The following is an 8220-nucleotide window of genomic DNA, read 5'->3' as shown; positions in this document are numbered from 1 at the left end:
AAAAAAGTCTGTTTTTCTCTTTTAAAGAAAGTGCTGCTTTGGGGATCAGTAATAACAACAGTTTCAATCTCAAAAGTAGGCTGTTATCATGGGAAGAAAGATCAGGGACTGATAAGGATGGTCATAAGATAGGCAGGTATAAATCAAGGTGTCCTGCACAAAGACCTCAAAACTGATGGTGAGGAATGATGACTTTCAGAGGAATAGTACATGCACTTCAAGAGGATCAAAGGTGTTTTGAGAGATAGAATAGCAAGTCAGCCTGTCAATATAACAGACATTAAACTATTTCACTGTCACCTGAGATTCCTCAATTCTCCAGAATGGGAAATAGGTGATAGCTCAAGCAATTTTTTTCATATAGACAAACCAGGAAGGGAAAAGGTGGGGAGGAAACTGAGGCACACTCAAGTGACATGATGTGCACATAGTTACAGAGTAAGAAAGACAGATAGCCACAATTTCAACTGAAGTACTCCAATACTTATCCCAGTGCGTTATTTATTCAAATACACAGTCCCAAAAATCTATTTTATTTCTTGTTAAGAATTGTACCAGTACCAAACAGTTAGGAAGAAAGGCAGGTTCTGTGGAAAACAAACAAAGAATTTTATTTTTCTTCATGAAATGCCTCTGTTTCATGGGTATTTGCACCCTGATGCATGACATACAAAACTGCCGCTTCATAGTTCAGCCAGCACGGAGACTGCTTGGAATTCTCAGTCCTGGTGTCTTCTTCTGGTCTACATTTCCTCTTATAAAAAAGATTAAATAATTTACTTGCAGGGACAGCGCCACTGATGTTCTTCGTTTAAATTAGAAGATTTTCTTCTTTCCTTTTCTAGAAATCATTGCAACTATATTGTTGACATTTATTCTCTTTGTAAAGTTATAAGAACAGATTTATTGCATTCCTTTAGAAAGATATTTCAAGGGCTACCGCAGTAGCGAAGATGAGATTTCTAAAACAATTAACTGCGAAAGTCATGAATGAAGTAACTTCCTAACCATTCTGCTGAAATGGTTCAAGAACACTTACTATATGTCCTACTTGATGATTTGTAAGTATTCACAGCTCAGTTTTGTGACTAAATTTAAAAACATTATGATAATGTTTTGATCTGCTGAAGAAAATTTCAACAAAAATGGAAAAACCTGTCTTTTTTATGTTTTCCTACAAAATATTTAAAGTTTTAATTGGAAACAAATCCTCAGAAAGACTTCAGTCATTTCTTTGGATAAGATGGACCCAGGAATTAGTTGAAAAGACATTTCCTACAGTGATTTCCATTCTGGTGTCTTTATAAACCCATGCAAATTTCAGTGGAAAAACATTTAAATTGAAAATCCTCATATTCTACCAAATGATTATTTTTTTCAGTATTTGATCTCTGTCTGGGGTTAAGATTGCTGTGGATTTTCTAACATTTTTAACCAGTCTAACTTTTCCAATTGCATTGAAATTAAGGGAAAACAGAAGAAAAACCATTTATTTTCCAGTTGGAAAAGTATTCTAACACTACACAAATCCAGGCAACAAAGACAATGTCAGAAGTGTCCCTGCAGAAAACAGAAGAAGCTTCAGAGAAAACTTGGTGTTATTAAGCAAAATACACCAAATATATCAAATATGCACTTCATTATCTCCCCTTTTCTGAAAGCGATTTTAGGCTGTTCTGACATAGATGGACGTGATTTGTTATATAAATGCATGATGTTCTCACAGTACGTACATCAGGAGTAGCAGAAGCAAACCATGTCGGTACCTGGATGACTGTTCCCAGCAGTGGCTCTCCCAAGATGTGGGCCACTTCCACTTGTCAGGGCATAGTGAGGGCCTGCTGCTAAGAGGGAAGACAAGCCGGGGTGACACCAGTGCAGCAGTTGTCCTCACCAACCAGGCACAGTCCCACAGCATCCAAACACAGCGGGCAGAGCGAGTGCTGTTAACAGCGTCCATCGAGAGTCCCAGATGATCAAGGGGATGCATCATGTTCAGGGGCCATCCAGGGAGTCTTGTAAGGAGCAAAAGGAGACAGGGCTCGAAAAAAGCTACAATGCAGGTCCGAAGTCCATCCAGGAGACAAGCTAACTACAGCACAGTTCTCAGGTTCACCCAGGAAACAAGGCTGCAGACAGGCACACCTACAGCACAGCTCAGGGACAACCAAAGCCCAAGGCTGAGCTGAAATGGGGCTCCTGGGTCATGGGCAGGGGGGGGTGGAGGCCCCAGGGGAGCCTTGTCAGGGCCGTTAAGGACTGTTGGTGCCCTCAGGGACCTGACACCAAAATGTCTGGGAATTACAATCATTTATAGTCACACCAAGCATTTAAATCCGTTTAAGCACAGAAAAAAAGATGAAATAGGTCCTCAAACATACAGGAGAAAGTAAGAACTGCTGGAGCAGCACAGTGGAATAGTTCCAGGGTTCCCATACACAAGGAAGGCATCATTGGCCAGCAAGTAGGTCAAAGGACTGAGTCTAGTCCCAAAGCAATCATTGATTTAAAATGTGCTCTTGGACGTTTCATCTGTGTTGCCTGATTATCCCATTCCCTAAATGGCAATAAGAAGTTGCAATGTGTTTGGAATATTTACTAGTGCTCCATCATTGCAAATTATTAATATTGCAATAGTTCATACTTGTAAGCTAGAAGGATCTTTCAGTTTTGGTAAATCTGCTTAATGAGGCATACAGCTCTTCTTTTGCCAGTACACTTCCAGTCTCAAAGCCTGTCAAGTGGGATTTATGTGCTTTTACTTCTAGTACAAAATGGAAAATCCAGCAGTACATTTTGTAGAACAATTCAGAATATTGTCTTGCTGTTTATATGACCTAACATATATATGTTAGTTTAGTAGTCACTATTCAAATATTAAAAGCGAGAAAAATCAGTAAATACTTGGCACAGTTCTGTTAATTTCAGTGAGGTTTGCAGCTACTGCAATCAGGGCAGAAGTTTGTCCAAAATGATCAAATATTTAAGAGGAAGTAAACAATCACTCCTGCTCTTTGTTTTCCTTGGGCTTGCTGTAGACTCAGGGGGATCTCCTACAATGGAGAATTACTTACACTGGGAGCAAGAGGATTTTATAAGATTTAATTACAGTGGATTTCCCTCACATACTGGCATACTGGGAACAACAGACTGGAGACCCAGTTAACTGCTCACAGTAGTTAAGAGATGAAAAAGACTTACTAGATTATTCAGTCCATCCTCTTGTAAAGGCAGGATATAGTCCCCTCACAGATGATGTACTGGATATTAAACTTATATACTACTAAGCAGTAACCAGAAATATATTTAATATACATGTTAAATATAAGAAAATGTCCAAGAAAAACAGGTTGGACAGTATTTTGTGACATCCAAATCTCTCTTTTAGAAAAAAAAATGGTTTATCTTACCTTTTTTACAGTATTACTTTTAGGAATACTATCTCACAGTTTGCAGGCTCTGAAATGTTTCTATCATTGTCATGTAAGGCAACTTATATGATGAAGTATCCAAGCCATACTGAAAATGTGTGAAAAAGTAGCGCCTACTTTTTAATATAAAAGAAAGGTGATTAACAAATCTCAGCAATACTATCCATAAATATGGATTCACGTGTTTAAAAATCTTCTTGAAGTTATAGCTGAGGGCATAAAATATTTCACAGCTAATGGCACAACTGGCATGCTTTTCTGTGTTACGCAGAAAATCTTTCCCTTTTAACTGCAAGGTACTCCCTAATGAGAAGTCTGGCATCTCATAATCGTCCCTCTCATACGAGCAGCTTGCCAGTAGGTGATGATGATATAATTCATAAAACTAACATCTGGGAATTCCATTTGATGTTGTTATTGACAGAGCATTTAGAGTAGATGCCTTTGTCATTATGTTTAGCGACTCTCCCTCACTCTCCCTCAAACAATTTGGAACAGTTTCAGGCTATTAGCAGAATATGGGGTTTGTCTTGTTTGATTTTTTTTCATCATACTGTGAATATATAAAGTGCATTTCTTTCTCTTGTACAAGATGGCAGCAGTCAGACAATCAGAGCCTCAATATGATTATTCTATCATGGAGCAAAGAAGACTAAAGGTGGCAGTCTTTGCCTCTGAAGTAGTGACTCAGCTGGCAAGGCTTGAACATTCATTTCACTTTTTTTTTTTTTTTTTTTTTTTTTTTTTTTTTTTTCTCCTGCCTAGCTTGTCTGCAAGTCTATGTTCTCTTCCACAGAAGACTGACTGCCACAAGTGTCTGGCAAATGTCTCACTTTCAAAGGACTCCCCCATGGCACAAAAAGCTGGAGTGAGCACGTCTACAGAGATGTAGGGTCCATAGCTGTCCACCAGCATTTATGCTAATTTCTCTTGAATGTACATTAGCAAAGTTTGCAAGCCAGACTGCTGGCTCACAGCACATAAATCCATTTATAGGCAATCTCATCTATGCCCAAATCCACAAATTGTAGGTTATAAACCAGTTCAGACAAGCTGCCTGTTCTGTCTTGGGGTTATGCTGGACTAGTCAACCAGAATTTGCCAGCACATGCAGAAGATAGCACACGTATTGTGGAACCTCGGCAGCTTTTGTGACCTGCTGAGTATGTGGGATTTGAGACAGTTAATCATATTCATGGCATCATAAATCTTACTAGTAAAAGAGTCTTCACCTAATATAATTAATTAGCAGTGCCTTTGTGCAGCACCTCTTGCTCTGTATTTAACATGCAACGAGTGTCATCTTTCTAATGATAATCCATTTTCAGTACCGCTTACGTGATGCTCTAATGAGTCCAAGTACTTGCTCAAATACATATATTATGTAAATTGACATATGCAGTAAAGGGAAGAGAACTACATAAAATACTCCGAAAGGATGGTCTTAAGGGCAATCAAAACTGCAATCAGGTTAACAAACAAGTTCTCAAATATAAACTCTCCCTTTTGTCTGCTAGATAAATTTGTCAGGTTCTGCATACCCTCTTATGCCATATAATTTTAGTAATGGAGAAACTGTTTTTAGTTCCTGTACTTGTTTGTTACTCCCTTGAGGAAACTGTATTACTTAAGAGTTAAAGAAAAAAATCTCTTTCATAACAAGAAATGTCACTTTGGTTTCCCACAATTACAATGAATGGGTCTGTCAAGTCATTTCTAAACAATAGCCTCCAGGTGAGGTGGTTAGAAAAAGAAAGTATTTTCAATTAAACTTTTAAGAAGCACATTATTTTATATCAAAACTTTTAATGCACTTTTCCCAACTTTTAAAACAAAGAAAATGCAGGCTTTTTTTTTTAGGTTCTCACTTTTTAATTTAATGAAAAAAACCAAAATATTTTGTGCAAAGATTTTTCATTTTTAAAGGTCTGTTTTCACTTGGAAAAAAATGCCATCTGATCTACTTTCAGGGAGAATTCACACAAATAAATCACAGGTAGGAACAACCACACTTTAAAAACACAGAAATATAGCTCCAGACAGTTATAATAAGCTCTCCTCTCAAAAATCACAATGAACAAATGAATGCATAAAATAGGGACAGATTAATTTATGTTTAGAAGTTGTTCTTTTAGTGCAAACCCAAAACAGTTATTCTTTATTGCTTCTCTAACAATGCTTTCTGAGAATGCATCTATTTTGGACATTTGAACAGGTGAAGGGAAGACACAACCACATTATGAAAGCCTGAGAAAGGTCTATACTCTTCCCTGGCACAGACATGTGCCAAGGGCAGCACCACTGTTTCACTCCAGATTCTTGGATTTGGTGCTGGGAAAGGAAACAATACAACAAGGGCATTAATAGCAATGAAAAAGGCTACCCACTGAGCAATGCTTTGTTTATACTGTGAAACATTTGGTGGATAGTATCTCTTTGCACAAAAGGGTAAATAAGGACTCTGTTGACTTCCCCCTCTTACTAGGGGAAGCTCCTGCCTTAAGCCACAATCTCATCATGCATCACTCACTGCAGGGAAAACAAGGTGGCCCCTGGAAGAGAAAGGACCAAAGAAACTTTCCACTGGTCAGCCTAAGGACAAACCGCACAGAACCTCCCCTGCTCACAGATGCTATACAAATTCAATTACACTGAAGACCGCTTCTTTGCTGAAGAACGCTTCTTGATATGAGACACGCACTCCTCAGTGCCTGTCTCATATGAGTAATTACGTCCATATTCTATTATAAAAACAGCCATATTTTAATAGACTTTAAGCTAGCATGGATTCAGGGCTTCATTATATCTGCTGTCTCTAAATACTTCTCTTAATTATTTCTGGTCCCTAAGAGAGACTTGAGGCCTCCCTTATTTGCTCTCTCTTCTAATACTGTTGGCCTGATTCCCAAAGCAAAAGATTGAAAAGGGATAGGAAGTCACAACATGTAAACAACTCTCCTTCCAAATGCGCAGATGTTTCTTTTTGTATTATTTTAGTGTTGCTTAGGATGCCGTATTAACAACCATGGAAAGAAAAGTCTACTATTCACACGAGCACAACAAAGCAGGACTACAGATACCCTATACATTCAAACAGTTCTAGTATGTGTAAGTGTTTGCTCTGGACAGATCAAGGGTTGATCCTCCAGGCATAGCCTATGCATCTGGCACACCACTGAAGGTATACCCGAATTACCAGAAGCTGGTGATTCTGGCAAGCAAAGGTACATCTTTCAAATATAGAGTATTATGCATCAACTTACTCACTTCACACATGGAAAAAAAAAAAAGATCAACAGCTGGATAAGAATTTCCTCACAACTTACAGAATTGGTGGTACTACTCGAACAGCTGTTACAAAAAGATGCGTCCCAGATTTCATGAACACTGACCTATAAGGGCATAAAAGAAGGGGCATTAGCCCTCATGCTTTCATGTTTCAGTTCGAGTAACTCATTACATTGTCTATCCAGGCTGTGGCAACCGTAGCACTGAGATCCCAAATGCTCATACAAAATCATGGTCTCCTGGTCGTTTTCTGTCTCTCTACATCCATGACCCAGAATTGAAAGTAAGTTTCAGTGGGCTTGAAATGCGTTTCTTGCTATCACCGAAACCACTGCTACCTCAGGGTTATTGCCAATACTCTGCACCAGCAACAGGAAAATTACGTTCCATAACGTGTGGCTCATGCAGTCCAGAGAATGCAAGTTTAATGTGAATTCTACACATTGTCTTACATTCCTCAAAGTCCAAGTATGTTTTATGCATTAAGTTATTCCACTCCTCCCAGACCTTGCTCTGGTCTCACTTTTGTTGGCGGTACTTGCACGAACAGCACCGAACAGCAAGGTCTCGGCTCCCACCTGTGACTAAAGGCAGCTCTAACACGAGCTACACGGAGACTTTTGAGAGATGTGAACGTGTCGCTACCTTTGGCTATGGCTGCATTTCTCCGCATTTCCCAGTTCTCAGAAACCATACACACTCCACCAGGACCTTTTCCCCCCAAACGCGTTTTGCTGTTGGGAAAGACCGTTACACCCGCGCGACTCCCTCCAGCGCGGCCGCGCCGCCCGCTCCCCGCCGCCCCGGCACGAAGCTGCAGGCAGGAGCCGCAACGCTCCCGCCCCGGGGGCACGGGCAGGCGGGGGCGCGGGACGCCGCTCGCCGGCTGCGGGAGAACCGGACTGAACCGGACTGAACCGGGCCGGCCGCGGCGCGGCGCCGCCACCCTCTCGCGAGAGGCAGCCCCGCGGCGCGGCCGGCGGGAAGATGGCGGCGTCTCGCGAGAGGCGGTTGCGGTGGGGGCGGCGGCGGCCGGTCGCCATAGCAGCGGCGCCGAGGGGCGGGACGCTGCGGGCCGTGGCGGGACCCGACGCCGGCAGGTAGGGACGCGCCGCCCGCCCGCCCGGCTGCCCGCACCTGCCGCGGAGTGTCCGCAGCGCGCATCCCGCGCGGCGCCCCGGCGAGGCGCCGCGGGACGCGCTGCGCGGCCGGGGGGCGGCGGGCGGGGAGCGGCCGGCGGCTCCGGGGGGAGTCGGAGGCGGGCGAGAGCCCGCGAGGTCGCCTGGGGGCGGGCGGCCTCGCAACTACCAGCGCCGGCGTCGCCTTGCGCTGCCTGATGACTCCGCCGCGGCCAGCTGCTGTCAGAAATGAAACTTAGGTAGAAGTTCCTGAGTGGAAGATGCTGCTTGTTTGAAGTATCGTATTGATTATGCTCGTTCAATTAGGCAAAAACATTTTGGGGTATTTTTTTCTAAAGATTTTTTTTTCTAAAAGCAAAAAG

General features: G+C 42.1%; 1 long non-coding RNA gene across 2 annotated transcripts; it reads right to left on the bottom strand.

The window, feature by feature from the left end:
- Positions 1-1987: 1987 nt before the first annotated feature.
- On the bottom strand, positions 1988-7646 carry LOC134143031 (uncharacterized). Of its 2 annotated transcripts, none has more exons than XR_009959006.1 (3): positions 7365-7646; positions 6758-6823; positions 1988-2015 (listed from the first exon to the last, which is right to left on the bottom strand). It is a non-coding gene; the product is annotated as an uncharacterized LOC134143031 (long non-coding RNA). The 2 variants fall into 2 exon arrangements; XR_009959005.1 differs by lacking the exon at positions 1988-2015 and adding an exon at positions 5342-5762.
- Between the last annotated feature and the right edge of the window lie 574 nt (positions 7647-8220).

Source organism: Rhea pennata, chromosome 7 (genome assembly GCF_028389875.1).
Source record: "Rhea pennata isolate bPtePen1 chromosome 7, bPtePen1.pri, whole genome shotgun sequence".
NCBI lineage: Eukaryota > Metazoa > Chordata > Aves > Rheiformes > Rheidae > Rhea > Rhea pennata.
This window is presented reverse-complemented; position numbering and strand designations above follow the sequence as displayed.